General features: G+C 33.5%; 1 protein-coding gene across 5 annotated transcripts in view; it reads left to right on the plus strand.

The window, feature by feature from the left end:
- The first annotated feature begins 1,353 nt into the window (after positions 1–1,353).
- Positions 1,354–18,884, plus strand: part of LOC108136797 (myosin-I heavy chain) — a 1,412,760-nt gene continuing 1,395,229 nt past the window's right edge. For 3 of the 5 annotated variants that reach the window (XM_041710095.1, XM_041710096.1, XM_041710097.1), the window contains exon 1: positions 1,354–1,541. The gene's annotated coding sequence lies outside the window, so the exon portion shown is untranslated. The remainder of the gene's footprint in view (positions 1,542–18,884) is intronic. The other 2 variants (XM_041710098.1, XM_041710099.1) reach the window with 1 other exon arrangement.

The raw sequence follows: 18,884 nt of genomic DNA on the forward strand, positions 1-18,884 counted from the left end.
AAAAAAAAATGGTTAACAGAATGAAAAGACCTACCAAAATCTGCGTGTCGTTATGGACGGCAGTTCATGTAGTGACGACTTACACCAAAAACCGAGTAATTGAATATCTGCAGTGTTTGTCCTATGGTAACGAGTAGTACACCAATCTAAAGGTATCGCTAAAAGAAAATGTATTGCATTCCATGACTTAAGGAAAAATTTGGTTCAGAAGAAAAAGCGGTTATTTTTTAAGACATGGCAGATAGTACTCGATAGTACTAGTACGCAGATCGACGAAAACCGTTCGCCGCCTATGGGAGAGAGCGAGTGGCAAATAACCGGCGAATACTTTTCGACGGTCCTTTTTTGCACGCCGGAACTCAGGTCGGCGGAAAAAATACTGGAAATGTGCAGAGCATTGCCAGACGTCTGAGACAAACTCTCGCTTAACGTTTCTCAGGCCCTGGCGAAAATATTAAAAAATTTAATCTTTGGTGTTTATGGATCAATAAAAAATGTAACTCAGGGGTCGTTTAAATTCAACATCTTCAATTTTGCTTTCCCAAATAAGTTTGCTTGTCAACAAGCCCAGCTGATTGACAGTATGACCGAAGCACACCAACTCGGTGAACTCGAAACTGTTCGCCGATTTGAGTACAAGGCTTATTACTGCTTACTATTATGAACTTTTTATGCGATACGTGTTTCGATGAGCTCTTTTTCATCACCTTCGGTTATTTCGGTCCTCAACACTATTTGTGAAAAGTTAACAGCACTGACACCAGAAGCACTGGCTAAGGATCGGCATACAAACATTTGAAAATTTTTATTTGTGGCAGCCAATGCCATTAGCTGAGGGACACCAGCGGTCCAAAATCGCCCTTAAACGCCTTTGTCAAGACGGGAAAAGCAGTCAGCTGACTTTGTTTGGGAACAAAAGGGACCAAAATACGGGAAGTTCATATACGGAAATCCGAAAATGGTATAAAATTCACTTCCAAATGAAAACTGTCCATAATTTTTGTGCTTTTATTTTTATATAAACTTTTGGTAGCCTGAATACCAAGCCTTAAAATGTGTTAACTATTGATACATTCCGGCTAGAAAACCAACAAAATTATACAATTCTTTATCACAGAAGTTGTCACAGCTTATACTATTTTTTTATTCTTCACCGTTGCATTCCTAGATTTTGTTATATTTTAAAACCGCTATTTTCTACTGATAAACAATACCAAAAATAAAATGGCATACCTATATACAAATATTATCAACACAAAATTATTAAAAATCGATGGTGTGCAGGCACAATGAGAATGTTAAAATGAAAATTGTATCGAACTTTCTTAAATGCTCGACTTTTAATAATTTCAAGGAAACTAAATCTTGTTAAATAGACTAAAGTCAATCTAAAGTATATGCATATAAGTCTCGTTATGAGGTGTAAATGTGAATTTTACTATTAACCCTAATAGAATACCTAATAGAATACCTGGTGATTTTATGAAACAACTTCTGAATAGTCCAACTTTTTTAACGAATATAAAATACGTTAAACGCAGGTGCAGTTTTTTCACTTCTACATATTTTAACAATTTATCCTCGTTTCTATTATTGAATGTTTTCAACGTTTTAATCCTAACGAATATTTGTAGGTTGGGGGTGCTTCAAGTTCTAGATCGAAATCCAAGCTCAAAAAAAACAACATGACAGTGTACTTTGTATTACACAACAAACAAAGAAGCAAACTTATATGCCTTTACAGCAACTATACGAAGCTACAGTGGCTCACAGCCTCTTTGAACCAATTACATAAAAAAAACTAAATCTAATCAAACTGAAACCTATTAAAATAATTTAAATCAGGGGTGCCCAAAACTGCATTATGGCAGTTAAAAAAGACAAAAAATTTCATTTGACTTGACCATCCAAAAAAAAAAAAAAAACAACGTAATGTTGGTGCCTTGCTTCGGTCTGATGAGTAACGAATTGGACCGCAAGAAAGAAACGAAAAATTGATAGTGTATAGCAAAATGTGCCCAGCAAGCTTACCTCTGTGCCGACCCTCACATCTCCATAAGCATGTGCATTTACAAAAACAATTGTTCTCCATGTGCATAGGCGTGAGCACCCCTGATTTAAATGCAGGATAATTCCTTTTTATACCCTTGCCGAGGGGATTTCAATTTCAGTCAGAAGTTTGCAACGCAGTAAAGGAGACATTTCCGACCCTATAAAGTAAATATATTCGAGATCAGCATCACGAGAAGAGTCGATCTAGACATGTCCGTCTGACAGTCCGACAGTTTTTAAGCTATCTGCGTGAAACTTTTCTAAAAGTTGTCTTCCTATAGCAGTAGTATATAAGTCAAAACAAGGCCGATGTCCGTCCGTTTCTACCCAAACTAGTCCCTCATCTGCATGAAACTTTCCCAAAAGTTGTCTTTCTATTGCAGGTAGTATATAAGTCGGAACGAGCCGGATCGGACGACTATAGCATATAGCTTCCATAGGCACAATCGGAAAAAAAAACTGCTGTTTTTTAATGGTTAATGGTTAAATATTGCAGAATTACGGTTAAAATTTCATCAAAATCGCACGACTATAACATAAAGCTCTCATAGAAACAATAAAAATATTAAAACAATTATTTAATTATTATTATTAAATTTTTGCGATAGCTGCAAGGGTATATGAACTTCGGCTTGCCGAAGTTTGCTTTCTTTCTTGTTTTGTTGAAAAATTCTTTTGAACATGTAAATGGTTTAAAACTTCAGAAGTACGCTTTCAGTTTTATTTAAATCGGAAAACGGTTTTGTACAGGTGTAATAGAAACGATCGAATAATTGAGCTAAAAATCGTAGTAGCTTCAATGTTTTTCAACATACATGCATATAAATCGAAATTTAGATGTTTTAAATTATATTTAATTTTTGTAAAAGCTGCAAGGGTATATAGACTTCGGCTTGCCGATGTTTGTTTCTTTTCTTGTTATTTATTGAAATAATTTTTGAGGATTTTATAAATACTTTTTAAGTTGAAACAAACAATCCAAGTAACAACTTTGACAAATCTAATGCGTATGTAGTGCATATTTAATAACAGTTTTGATTACTTATTGAATTGATCCCAATATTTTTTTTTGTGGTCGAGCCTCCATTTTTAAGTAAACTTCGTCTGCGTAAGAAATACTATAATCGGCATCCCAAATGTCTAGCTTTTATAGTTTTCGAGATCTCGACCTTCATACAGATCCGGATTAAGAATATATATACATTATAGGGCCGGAAACGCTTCTACCAGTACGAGTAACGGGTTTAAAAAGGATGGGGGTACACCCACAAACAACAAAAATGTTGGTGGAATCAATTTAAAAATTATCAAAACTGGATAAGTTTCTTTGTTTGGTAAATTGTCCATCTTGATGGGATGGCGGAGTACTATTTGCCGTGGAGGAACTCAAAAGTATTGAACTTATCAGTATAAAGTTAAACTGTTCTTGTAGTTTTGTCTAAATAAAGACAAGACTATTTTTTTTCGATGATTATTAGAAATTTATATAAAACATTTATTCCAGATTATTAATCTTGGATAATATATTCACCCGGAATATACAGAAGAACGGTAAAAAGCGGGTTTTCCACATCATTTTTTTTTTGAAAGTTCATAAATAATTTTTTTTTTAATCTCTATAAGGGTTGAAATCATGTCAACCAGGGAGCACCATTTTTTTTAAACCCCACCACATCGGCCTGTATTTAAACGAATTTTGTTTTGTTTTTTCTTGTTATTCTTTTTTTATATTTTCAAAATGTTACTTATGTTTTTTCTTAATTTTTTTTCAATTGAAAAGTCGAAAAACTTGGGCTCTATGCCAGAATGCCCCCTTAAGTGAAGGCCGTCCTCGGACTTCCCCAGCGTACATTTTTGAAAAACTGGCAACTTGTTCTGACGGAAATAAACGTAACGGCGACGAAGATGTGGCACACCGTAACAGTTACTAAAGTAATACCGCTGTTCAAAAGTGGCTCTGTTAGAATTTCTCTTGTAAGACGGTCAATGTGTTGGAGATTTTACAGGCTCAGTTCGTAAGGGAGGGCCAGGTTGAGTTTTTCTTTGTGGCTCGTGATATTCATCAGACACTACATATTTTTTCTTAAGTACATCATAGTTATTTTGAATAGAAGTCTCGTTCACGAAAACATGGCTGTCGAAGGTTACCAAATAGTAAGTCCTAAATTGTTACGTCTAGCCACAGACGCAATGATGCAATGAAGCAACCCAAGTGTAACTAAGCCCTTAGTTAAGTGTCCAAGATACCCAATTTAGTACCAGATTGTGCCGTTCGTTTGAATTAAAGAAAACTTTGTCGCCGACTTAATAACTTTTAAAAATTCTTTTTTTTGTTTATTTGATCTAGGGTTTTTCCTTGGCCTTTCGAACTCTGTAGATCTCGAGTGTATTGCTTCTAAAGGCTATTTATTTAGTTATTAACTGGATCATTTTGTTGCCTCTACTTCTAGATAATAGGATAACCTCCATTATGTCATGCATTTGTTTTTCAATTTTTAAAGAACCGGCTATTTTCGTAAGTGTGCTAGATTCCATTTCGATCTCGACCTTTGAGTTGTGTAAGGGGCGTGCATTCGCAATGCTTATGTCAAAATTATTTGAGAGTCTCGGACTTTAATGATCCTTCGCTATCACAATAAAATGTGTGTGTGTTTAGGAAAAGTATACAATATTTTATAGCCGGATTCTATTGGCGTATTAAAACGCATTTAGCCTAGTGTGCATTTATTAACACAGGAAATCCCAAAAGGCTAAATGCCGCATTATAAATAAATGCAATTAAAAATCATTCGCCCCGAACATTTTTAGAAAAAATACCGAAAAATACTAATTTTTAGCGATGTTTTCTATATGCAAGGTTGGCGCAATTTTTGATTTCTTTCGAACATAAAACTATTTTGTATAAAATTGACTGAGAACAAGAGCGCAAGCTGAAAATTCTGCTCGCAGTACCACAATAAAAAACAGCTGGATCTCTGGCAGGAAATAACTCCCACACAAACTGGGATCCCTGCCCTTTATAGAAACTGTGTTGGTCTCTATTGCAAACTGGTCAAACAACACCATCAGCTTCTCTTCCTTGTTGTCCAATCTGGCAAATGCCTCGGTCGCATTATGGATGTCCTGCTGAGCATTAAAGAGTTGAGTAAACTCACACATATTCATTATTTTTAATTATTTTCCTTTGGATTTGCCAAATAAACAAACAGATCGGAGTACCATTAGCTAAATGCTAATGCGCAAATGGAAAAAGTTTACTAATGCGGCATTAAAATCAGACTATTAAATGCCAGATTTCACATCTACAAAATATCTTCACCCGATTCGCTGAAAAATATCGAATTTAGAAAATTAATCAATACATCTAAAAATGAGTTTTCTGTCTGTTGAAAATAATTTCTCCTGAATTATATGTTGTTGAAACCCTAAAAACAGAAAAAATCACGAGCTAGTTACGCGCGTGACCTTTAAAGCATGGTGGGCAATTAATAGAGTTCGTGAGGGAAACAAAAATAACTTAATATATTATATATATGTACATTTATAAAAAATAAAATTTGCAAATATGTTAAAATTTTATTTTCAGAACATATATATAGAATATATATATACATATATACAAATATATATACATATATATATACATATATACAAATATATATACATATATATATATACATATAAATATATAATTATAATTATTACAAGTAAGCGTTTATGCAGGGTTTGTGCAGGCCAGAAATTGATGTACATTTTGACAAGATAAGAGGATGGTAATTGCGGTTTGTGTAAGCAATCGAAAGAATTTTATGATCCACACAACTAAATAATTATTTATTTATTAAAAAAAAGACGCCTCATACAATGTGTGCTTTTATTTTATTTTGTTTAAAGACAATTAAAATTATACTGCAAATCATTAAAAAATAAATCAACCAAAGATCACTAAACATAACATTCAAAACAAGTGTCTTTAAATCCCGCTTCCCTTAAAAGAATCGTCGGTAGGGTATGCAGGCACCAACCGCTCGCAAAACATCGACAAATGCTGATTTAGTTTGAAGTTTTCTCAACCATTGAGGAGCAGTCGGTGTTTTAAGTGACACGACTGCGATATGCCCTGTTCCCATCTCAGTCGACTGATTTCTATTAACTCGAATACATACATATATGTTAAACATTTTACTGTTACCACTGATTTGAATTTGTAATCAAAAATGAAATATATGCTGAAATATTATAAAATATATTATTACATATAATAATCATATTTTTATCATAACCGTATAGTAAGTACGCCCATATTCTTAGAGAACCAAGTTTAAAAAGTTGCAACAGACAAAATGTTCTTGACGCGCCGAAATGAAATAAACGCATGATGAAATATGCAACCTTCTTCGAAATGCCCCTCTTTGCAAATGAACGACTGAACTCGTGCAATGAGTTCGCGAGCATTAAAATGATACTAAGAATGAGAGAGTTAAAAACCCGAATGCACACGAAGTGCAGGGGCCTGCTTCTGAAAGCCTGGGGAGCCTCCCGCTTTCAAATTTTTGTGTCCAAATTCGTTGTATGAAATGACCGGGGTATATGTTGTTTGGGTAGTGGTTATAGGCAATGGCGTAGCCCTATAAAAATTGATTACGTTATAATTAAAGCAAATCAGATTTAAGGAGGTAGATTGACACCATCTTTAAAACCAATCAATATCAGTCTGTTATCCGAAACCCGCTTACATTTTGTTATAAGAAAAACGAAGTTTGACATCATCAGCAAACATAAGTGCTTGAGAGTGTGTTATGATCAAAAAAGTAAATAGCAAAGGGCCGCATAACTGAAAATCTGCTGTGCTAGTCCGATGGTAACGAGTAATACCCCAATCTAAAGGTATCGCTAAAAGAAAATGGATTGCATTCCATGACATAAGGAAAATTATTTGGTTCAGGAGAAAAAGCGGTTAATTTTTTAACTAGAGCTCTTGGGCCAGGTATATCAAAGTTCTCCACTTTTTTAACATAGTTTAAATTTTGTTGAAATACGCGTCGAGTGACACCTAATTTACTTTTTGAAAGTCTAGCTTATAAATCGGGGAAATGGCTAGAAATATCTTAACTTTGCACGCCCATAACTTGTAAACTCATAAAGCTACAGATAAGTGATGTCGTTAAAAAGGTATTGTTAAATGCTAATCACGCTTTCTTTACAAAATTGGTCTTAATACAATACTTTTAGAATAATTTTTTTTTATTTACATTTATTTTTTGCAATTTATTTTAAAACGCTTTTAACGATTTGGAAATATTTTTTACGTATATAGCCCTTGAGATTCCTCAAATTTTAGTATTTTTTAGTATTTTTTTTAAAGTAATTGAGCGACAAAAACAGCCACTTTTTTCAGTTCAGAGCAGCTAACTAATTTAAAAACGAAAAGACGCTGGAAGCAATGTGCATAAAGTTAGCAGAACAACTTTTGAAATTTAAACTTTTTTCTTATCGACAATTTGCCGTTATTTATCCGTAAATTATTCGTGAAAGAAAAAAATTTGCCGCTCAATTTTTTTAAAAATTATGAGATGTTCTGCTAACTTGATATCAAGTTAGCAGAACATCTTACTAAACTTCAACTTTTCCAAAAAATTGTTAACTGGCAATTTGCCGTTATTTATCCGTAAATTATTCGTGAAAGAACAAAATTTGCCGCTCCTGTTTTAAGGATTTTTTTTAAAAAAAAACATAGTTGTTCTGCTAACTTGATATCAAGTTAGCAGAACATCTTACTAAACTTTAACTTTTCCAAAATTTTTTTAGCTTGGAATTTGCCGTTATTTATCCGTAAATTATTCGTGAAAGAACAAAATTTGCCGCTCCTGTTTTAAGGATTTTTTTTTAAAATACATAGTTGTTCTGCTAACTTGATATCAAGTTAGCAGAACATCTTACTAAACTTTAACTTTTCCAAAATTTTTTTAGCTTGGAATTTGCCGATATTTATCCGTAAATTATTCGTGAAAATAAAAAATTTGCCGCTCGTGTTTTTATATTTTTTAAAGCAATAAACAAAATTTATCAAATGCATGCATACATATGTATGTATGTATATGAAACACGTGGATGCCGACAGTGCTCTGCTAACCTCGACGTCCAAGGCTCAGAATTCTAAACATTGTCTAGGGTGTGGAACGCAGTATTTATTTACATATATGGACATTAGTAAACTATGTTTGTTTTATCTGCAGATAATGTTTATACCCTTGCAGAGGGTATTATAATTTCAGTCAGAAGTTTGCAACGCAGTGAAGGAGACGTTTCCGACCCTATAAAGTATATATATTCTTGATCAGCATCACTAGTAGAGTCGATCTAGCCATGTCCGTCTGTCCGTCCGTTTATATGCAAACTAGTCTCTCAGTTTTAAAGCTATCTGCATGAAACTTTCCCAAAAGTTGTCTTTCTATTGCAGGTAGTATATAAGTCGGAACGAGCCGGATCGGACGACTATAGCATATAGCTCCCATAGGAACAATCGGAAAAATAAATGAAAAAAATTATAACTTTGCTGTTTTTTAATTTTTTGTTTAGTTCTTCGACATATAGTAATGGTTAAATATTTCCGATTTACGGTTTAAATTTCATCAAAATCGGTCGACTATAGCATATAGCTCCCATAGGAACAATCGGAAAAATAAATGAAAAAAAATTATAACTTTGCTGTTTTTTAATTTTTTGTTCAGTTCTTCGAGATATAGTAATGGTTAAATATTTCAGAATTATGTTTTAAATTTCATCAAAATCGGACGACTATAGCATATAGCTCTCTGTCCCCCCGACTTTAATACCCATGCAGCGCTGCCGCTGCTCTGTCATGGAGCTCGCAATGCACATCTCCCCTCCTACTAATCGATGCACTTAGTAACTAGCGTTGCATCAATTACAACAATAACTACTTCAACGTCAGTGTAAAAGGCTCCCCTGAAAGAATGCTCCTGGAACGACAATTGCGTATCCCATCATAAATTTGAACTTCAGTTCCTCAATATTCATGATATTTTTTGGGAAACGGACGTTAAACTTTAAAAAAGCAACGGAGAATTTAAATTTCACGTCCAGGTAAGCGAGCCTAACTAGATTTCCACCCAAATACAAAATCTATTGCGATAAAGCTGTTACATTTTTCCCAGTGTGGCAGAAAGAAAGCTGACTTTACAACATGACGGGTAACCGGGGGTTCGACACACATTTACTTAAGACCATGGAATTTCACATGGTACAAGCGAAGAGAATTGCTCATAAAGGTCAATGCCCGAACTTCGCACTTTCTAGAAATGGCTGTACCATCCAAGTTCGCTGGTACCCGAATAAGTGCAGCGCTCGGAAATCGACAAATTCGACTCCCCAGGTGTACAAAGTTCATTACTAATGAATATACCCAAATGGCCTGAATTCGACTTCACACCGGAGTATTTGATCTGGATGCATTGATGAGAACAGATTTGGGGCTGAACGGGCATTTCTTGGCACTCAGAAACCTTTATAAGGGGACTGCAGATCAATGAAAAAATGAAAAGAACAACCGTGAACGGTTTAAATTTCATCAAAATCGGTCGACTATAGCATATAGCTCCCATAGGAACAATCGGAAAAATAAATGAAAAAAAATTATAACTTTGCTGTTTTTTAATTTTTTGTTTAGTTCTTCGAGATATAGTAATGGTTAAATATTTCAGAATTATGTTTTAAATTTCATCAAAATCGGACGACTATAGCATATAGCTCCCATAGGAACAATCGGAAAAATAAATGAAAAAAAATTATAACTTTTCTGTTTTTTAATTTTTTGTTTAGTTCTTCGACATATAGCAATGTTTAATTATTTCAGAATTATGGTTTAAATTTTATCAAAATCGGACGTCTATAGCATATAGCTCCCATAGAAATAATAAAAATATATAAAATAACTATCTAATAATTGAGCTGCAAATCATCATAGTTTCAATGTTTTTCAGCATATAATTTAAATGTTTTCAAAAGTATTTAATTCATGCAATAGCTGCAAGGGTATATGAACTTCGGCTTGCCGAAGTTTGCTTTCTTTCTTGTTTTCAATGTTTTTCTGCAGTAAGCAGAGCTCTGTCGGCGTCCACGAGTTTCATATCCATACATATGTACATATGTATGCATGCATTTGATAAATTTTGTTTATTGCTTTAAAAAATATAAAAACACGAGCGGCAAATTTTTTATTTTCACGAATAATTTACGGATAAATAACGGCAAATTCCAAGCTAAAAAAATTTTGGAAAAGTTAAAGTTTAGTAAGATGTTCTGCTAACTTGATATCAAGTTAGCAGAACAACTATGTATTTAAAAAAAAAATCCTTAAAACAGGAGCGGCAAATTTTGTTCTTTCACGAATAATTTACGGATAAATAACGGCAAATTCCAAGCTAAAAAAATTTTGGAAAAGTTAAAGTTTAGTAAGATGTTCTGCTAACTTGATATCAAGTTAGCAGAACAACTATGTTTTTTTAAAAAAAAATCCTTAAAACAGGAGCGGCAAATTTTGTTCTTTCACGAATAATTTACGGATAAATAACGGCAAATTGCCAGTTAACAATTTTTTGGAAAAGTTGAAGTTTAGTAAGATGTTCTGCTAACTTGATATCAAGTTAGCAGAACATCTCATAATTTTTAAAAAAATTGAGCGGCAAATTTTTTTCTTTCACGAATAATTTACGGATAAATAACGGCAAATTGTCGATAAGAAAAAAGTTTAAATTTCAAAAGTTGTTCTGCTAACTTTATGCAGAACTTATATAATAACATTTAACCTAATGCTGACACTGAAACCAATAAAAAGTGCACTCGGTATGCCATCAGCAAAACGCGCGAAAAACAGCAACAGCAGCAGGACGAGCGCAGACTCTACGTTGCCCGAAATATCGCTTATTTTTCGTTCATATCAACGGAGAGAAAAAACAACGCAATGTCGTTGACCGCGGCCAAAGTAGCCCGCTCTCTGTCCCCCCGACTTTAATACCCATGCAGCGCTGCCGCTGCTCTGTCATGGAGCTCGCAATGCACATCTCCCCTCCTACTAATCGATGCACTTAGTAACTAGCGTTGCATCAATTACAACAATAACTACTTCAACGTCAGTGTAAAAGGCTCCCCTGAAAGAATGCTCCTGGAACGACAATTGCGTATCCCATCATAAATTTGAACTTCAGTTCCTCAATATTCATGATATTTTTGGGAAACGGACGTTAAACTTTAAAAAAGCAACGGAGAATTTAAATTTCACGTCCAGGTAAGCGAGCCTAACTAGATTTCCACCCAAATACAAAATCTATTGCGATAAAGCTGTTACATTTTTCCCAGTGTGGCAGAAAGAAAGCTGACTTTACAACATGACGGGTAACCGGGGGTTCGACACACATTTACTTAAGACCATGGAATTTCACATGGTACAAGCGAAGAGAATTGCTCATAAAGGTCAATGCCCGAACTTCGCACTTTCTAGAAATGGCTGTACCATCCAAGTTCGCTGGTACCCGAATAAGTGCAGCGCTCGGAAATCGACAAATTCGACTCCCCAGGTGTACAAAGTTCATTACTAATGAATATACCCAAATGGCCTGAATTCGACTTCACACCGGAGTATTTGATCTGGATGCATTGATGAGAACAGATTTGGGGCTGAACGGGCATTTCTTGGCACTCAGAAACCTTTATAAGGGGACTGCAGATCAATGAAAAAATGAAAAGAACAACCGTGAACCGCCGAAATATCCGAGTGACATCGCGCTGTAAAAGTGATAGCGATTTTGGGGAAGGACTTCTAAAGGACCTTTCCAGGACCTTGCGAAAATCTAAAGGCTTATTCGAGTGGATACCTAAAAATGGTTAATTCGTCTTCGATCTTTGGGTCAAGGATATTTTTGTCCTTGAGTGTTAAATTCAACAACGACTGCAGCAACTACGAATGCAGGAAAATAAAACACATGAATGAATTTCAAATATATTAAAAATAATACATTAAAATAAAGATTGCATGGCTCGCGCTGATCCAGGCACATTTAATATTGTTTTCTGGTTATGTTGGAGAAGTAAGAAGCCACGACGACGCCTACGCCGGCAAAAGGTGATTGAGCATCGGACGCTTCTTTTCGGCTCATGTCCATTGGACTGGGCACTAATAGGCCTACGTAACAGAAATGGCGCCCAACGCAAGGACTTCGTATCCTTGAAGCATCAAAATGCAGTATCTGAATTGGAAGAGATTATATATCAGAATATAAATAAATAATATTTAACAATTAAAATATGTGGAGACTTTCTTTGTGTATAATTAACATAAAACAAATTTAGCTGCTCTTTCTGACCGACGCTCCCGGTTGCACTAGGCCCGGTCTCTTGTGAGGCTCGAGTCCAGAAAGAGTTGGGTCACAGACATTTGGCGAAGGTACAATAACCGGACATAATTGTCGAATACATTTTGGTCATTATATTTTAGTTTGCCGGTTGGGGTAACGGTTACGTCACTCGATTGGAGATCCAGGACTGAAAGATTGGTGGGGGAACTGACGGAAGCCGTGCGGCCGACGCAGCCGAATGCTTTAGGTTATGCCCAGTCTCTTGTGAGGCTCTATCCTGTATGGAATCCACAACTACATACTTAGGCGGGTGGACGATCTAAGTTCCTCTGGCTGTCGCTGCCGGTTGCACTAGTCTATGCCCGGTTTCTTGTGAGGCTTAAGTCCAGAGAAATGGGAAAAATGTTGAGGATCCCAGACCGGACATCGATGTCGAATACATTATGGTCATTATATTACAATTTATCGGTCATAGGAATAATCGACAGCAGGACTGGACCACTACCAAGCCAGTTTTATACGTATATAGGTAGCCAACCCGACTTCCGACGACGGGTGGGAATTGGTTCGGACAGATCCGTGCTAGGAGAAGCCTGTTCCAGTTAGGAACCGCAGTCAATAGGCTCTCTGAACAGTAAAACAGGAGCGGTTAGTTAAGCGGAACTACATGCGCAAAACATTAACTTACACTCCCATAGGGATTAATTTTTTTGTATGGGGACTTAAGTATCGGCCGAATTCCTGACTGAAAAACACCTTACCGTAATTCAGCACCTCTTAAATTATATTCATATATCAATATATATTTTTATATATGATGTATGATGATCATCATCGTGCAACGAAACTCGATTACCACTTATTAATCAAAATATATACATAATTAAATTTCTGAACCATATGTTTAATATATATAAAAAAAAACTTTATTTAATTTGTTTTTAAACTGGTTATAATTTTTTTTTATTTGGAAGAACACTGACTGTCTTAAAACAAGTCTCAAACTGAATGGTTCTAACTTTGTTACATTATTATTTACGTAAACGCTCTGTGTGAATTCACCTAATTTTACTGAACAATTAAGGATTTTATCAAGGTTATTTCCAAATATAGAAATTTCTTTATTAATACAATTTTTATTTAATAATGCTTTAGGAATATTCCATGTCAATAAAATATGTGGTTCGATTGGAAATTTTTATATGTTTTGGTATAATTGCAATCAATATTTTCTTGCTTAGTTATTCCATTTATACATTATTCCATTTATATCTTTGTTAAAAACTTTATTGTCATATAAGAAAAATTTGTCGAATATATTTTCTATTAAAATATTTTTATTTTTATCGGGATAAGGAATAATTTCAAAACCGGGAGATTTAACTATTATTTGCGTCTGTTTTAAGCCAAGTGGTTTTCATTTTCAACAATTTCTCAGGGTTCACGTTCTTCAAATAATCATGTTTTAATAATTTTGGATTGAAGAAATCTAATCCTGTCAGCTGCACCCAAATTCAATATCTTCTACATATTCTGTAAAATGTTGTATATTAAATATTAAAACGTTGACTTGTTGTTCCCTTTCTCCGTCTACCTTTAATTTATAGATTACGTTAATTCCATTATTTATGACATCGACAACCATGTTTAAATCGGTGTTCTGAACACTAGGGTCTACTAAATTATTAATTTTTTCTTCCATCTCATCTTTATTATCTTGGTCTAATGTTCCGAATAGGTATTTATAAACTGATCCTATAATATTGAACAAAACTCTATAACTTCGTTTTGCTAAGTTTTTTTAAGTTTTTCTACTAGATATCGGATTTGTATTATTTCACTAAATTCAATAGCTTTTTTCAAAAGACTTTCGAAGGTTTGTTCAGTTTTTGTTATGTTTACACTTAGATAATGAAATTTATAATTAATCGAGACATCTATTGATCCTGTTTTAAATACAAGATACGTTTGGGTCTTAATGGACTTTATTTCAATGCTTTGACTGATTAATATTGGAATTACAGCTGTTAATATTATGGAGAAAATCATTGTTTTCATTGAGTTGTTGTTGAGTCCGATCATTTTCTTCCGCTTGCCTGGAATCGTAATATTTACTTTTATGAATTTTCTTCTTCTTTTTAAATTTCGATTTATAATGAATAATCTTTCTTCCCATAGTTGTTTTTTCAAAATGTTTTTTGTCTATTCATTTTAAGGTTCTGTCTTCTTAAATGGACTAGTAGTTTTGGACTTTGTTAAAGGTGCTTGTCTATATTTTGTATATATTTCATAATCATTGCGTTTTTCATTTAATTTTTCAATTCTATTTATTTTATTTTCTTGTGTGTTATAATCAGGAGTTCCTGCGTACATAAATATGTGTGCTGGTATTTGATTTGTAGTATTATGTTATGTTTTATGATTATAAATGTACAAAATTAGTTCAAATTTGGTATGCCTATTTTCAAGTCTGATATACCGTTTTCACTTGTTGTTATATGAATTTGTATTCCTTCTGAATTTAACCAATTGTGTAAAGCTACACACATAAATGCCGAATCTTTATCTGCTTTGATGTCCTGTAGTTTTCCCTTTTCGTTATTTTTTTTATTTTATTTTTTTATTTATTATTTTTCGTTAAATACTTTCATGATAGCTTTTTTAGCTTCTAACCAATCCCTACTTGTGACTTCTATTAGGGTAGTAAATTTTAAAAATCCATGACAAATTTCTCTCTTATATTTTGAATTTTCTGGAGTTCCGTTTTAGCAATGTTGCAAGTTTCACATTCATTTATTATATTCTAAATTAACTTTTGATAGTCGGGGAAATAATATTTTTCTCTAAACCATTTAGTAGTTTTTTCGATTCCTGGATGTAATAGTTCATTAATGCTGTTTCAATATTTATACCCTTGCAGAGGGTATTATAATTTTAGTCAGAAGTTTGAAACGCAGTGAAGGAGACATCTCCGACCCTATAATGTATATATATTCTTGATCAGCATCACTAGGCGAGTCCAACTAGCCATGTCCGTCTGTCCGTCCGTCTGTCCGTCCGTTTCTACGCAAACTAGTCTCTCAGTTTTAAAGCTATCTGCATGAAACTTTCCCAAAAGCTGTCTTTCTATTGCAGGTAGTATATAAGTCGGAACGAGTCGGATCGGACGACTATAGCATATAGCTCCCATAGGAACAATCGGAAAAATAAATTAAAAAAAATTATAACTTTGGTGTTTTTTAATTTTTTTGTTAGTTCTTCGAGATATAGTAATGGTTAAATATTTCAGAATTACGGTTTAAATTTCATCAAAATCGGACGACTATAGCATATAGCTCCCATAGGAACAATCATATAGCTGCCATAGGAACTATCGAATAATTAAGCTGCAAATCATTATAGCTTCAATGTTTTTAAACATACTCGCAAGTAAATCACAATTTTAACGTTTTCAAGAGTATTTAGTTTTTGAAATTGCTGCAAGGGTATATGAACTTCGGCTTGCCGAAGTTTGCTTGCTTTCTTGTTTTTCTTTAAAGTCTGCATATGTCAGTATGTCTTCAAGTTTTGCGGTACATCTTACAAGTTTTGTCAAGTGACTTACATTTATAATTTCCACATAAGCTTTTTGTAATATAAGAATGTCTGAATTGTAATGGAAATATATTACATTTTTTTTAGTACATAAGTGTTCTTTAATTATTTATTTTGCTAAAGTTTCATTCATTTCTTTGTAAATAATTTGAATTTTTAATTTGTGAAAATTACGTGTTACTTCTAGTTTGTTCTCATCTCCTTTAATTAACTCGATTTGTCGGGAAAAATAATTAAATGGTCTTCTCTCAGTTATGGAAATATAGTTCTGGTTATCTTTTTGAGCAGTGTGAGCTGTTGCATTTGTACTACTGGCTGTATCTTCTGCTATGTTTTCCTCCATATCATGTTTAAACATATTTTCTTTTATTTTGGTCCTCGATAATGCGTCCGCGACATAATTTTCTATTCCTGGCAAATATTTAATCTGGTAATCAAATTAGTTTTATTTTATTTTCCATCTTTGTAGTTTCATATATGGTTCTTTTATGTTATTCAGCCAAACTTAAGGTTTATGATCGCCTAATATTTTAAAAGACGTACCGAATAAATATGATCTAAAATATTTGGTGGCCCATACGATTTTTAAAAGTTCTTTTTCAATGGTCGCGTTATTTATTTCATGTTCGTTGAGAGTTCTGCTAGCATAACAGATTGGTTTATGATTTTGTGACAATACTGCTTTTATAGCCATGTCGCTTGCGTCCGTTGTTAGAGAAAATGGGTTATCAAAGTCGGGATATATTAAAATTGGGTCTAAAGTAAATTAAATTTTCATTTTTTTCGAATGCTTCTATGTAGGGTTTGTCTTTAGTATTAATTATGGCACTTTTCTTTAATTGCATTGGCAATGGTTTTAAGATATGTGCAAAGTCAGGTATGAATTTTCGATAAAATCGACACAATCCTAGAAATGGATAAATTTCTTTTGGTGTTTTTGGTATTGGGAAATTTATTATGGCACTTATCTTTTTTGGATTCGGTTTAATACCTGTAGTAGTTACTATGTGGCCTAAAAATTCTGTTTCTTTTTTCATAAATTCACATTTGTAATTTTAAATTTGCATCACGTTATTTTTTAAATACATTTTTCAATGATAAAACATGTTCTTCCAATGAAGTGGAGAATATTATAATAACATCTATATATACCAAACAATCTTTATAGATTAAATCTTCAAATAAGTGGTTTATACATCTTTGAGAGGTGGCAACTCGTTTTTATGGCCAAATGGCATTCGTGTTAATTCGTAATGACCGTGTTTTGTTGAAAATGCTGTTTTAGCTATTGACTTATGTTCCATTTGGATTTGATGAAATCCTTTGGCTAAATCGATGGTAGTGAAATATTGGCATCTTCCAATATTTGTCCAATATCTCATCCATTTTGGGTATCGGAAATTTATCATTGATAGTGGTCTCATTTTAATTTCTGTAATCTACTACTATTCTATACTTCATCTTGCCTGACGCATCTTTTTTGGAACTATAAATGGTTGAACAACAGGGAGATTTTGATTTACGAATTAGTCCCTGTTCAATCATTTTATTTATTTGCTTATTAACTTCTTCGTCAAAGGTTTGAGGATATTTGTATGGTTTCCTATATATTGGGTCTTCATGTTTTATTTATATTGAATGTACTATACTTGTAAAAGTCAAATTTTTTACTTTGTACTGTATGTCATTATATTCAAACAAAACATTTTTTAAACTTTCTCTTTCTTCTTCGTTCAAATGTTATAATCTGTATTCATTAAATTCTTTCAATTCGTTATTAATGGCAAAATTAAATGATTGATCCTGATAAGGGCGGATTAAGGCATTCTAATGCGGTCTTATCCTCTTTACTTTTTTTTTTAACTGATTGTGGAATAAGGAATTTTACTGCGGTCTTGTCCTTTTTATAACATTTTCACCATATTTTATGTAAATCAATGTGTCTCCTAACATCACTGTTTCTTCTTCATAGTTTATTTTCGCTTTACTTTCTTTTAAATAATAATCAGTGTCATAATTCTCAGAAAACTTATGTAAATAAAACTTTGGTTTAACTGTGCGGTTTTTTTCATGGGCCCAATGTTATACTTTTATTTAATTCCATTTCCATTAATTTCTTATCTTGTTCTTCATTATTTCCAAAATTTTTCGTCATTCAATTGATAGATAACCCTGTATCTGTCATAGCTCTAAGAAGTTTTCTTTTAATCACTACTCTGACATATGGGCAACACTTTCTGAATCTGAAAATTTACGTCCATTCTATTCTGTGCACAGTCATTTTCTCGTTGCCTCTTAACAGGTGTATTCGGAGAATTTTTGGTTGATGCCTGGAAATTTTAATGGTTTTGGGCCCTACCTTGATCTAGGTTCCTGATAATGAGGGGGAATTTGATTTCTGTTTGGTGAACTTTGAGGATTTGTTGAATTTGTTATTATTTCTTGGATTATTATTATTGTTGTTTCTTGGATAGCTATAAGAACGGAAATTAAAGGGCCTGCATCCAAATGACCTGGGACCATTGCTGCTTTTAAATGGCAAGTGTTTTTATATCTTTTTTGGATAAGAAATTATACAATTTATCGGAAAATTTCCTTTCGATACAATCCCTAATTGCTTTCTTTAAAGAACTTGTGTAAATTAACTTGTCTGTTGAATCTGATTCTAATTCTAAATAATTGTGTACATTTGATGATCTGGTTTTAAGTTCATTTACGAACTTACTGATGCTTCTTTGATAAGGGTTGTCACGAACGTGTTGTTAATGTCCTCGTATGGCCTGTGATCCTAGACAGCTTTAATTAGGGCCACTTTTGCAGATTCCCATCTTTTGGATTTCTCCTCTTCGTGGATGATGTGGATTT

Source organism: Drosophila elegans, unplaced genomic scaffold, assembly GCF_018152505.1.
Source record: "Drosophila elegans isolate 14027-0461.03 unplaced genomic scaffold, ASM1815250v1 contig_767, whole genome shotgun sequence".
NCBI lineage: Eukaryota > Metazoa > Arthropoda > Insecta > Diptera > Drosophilidae > Drosophila > Drosophila elegans.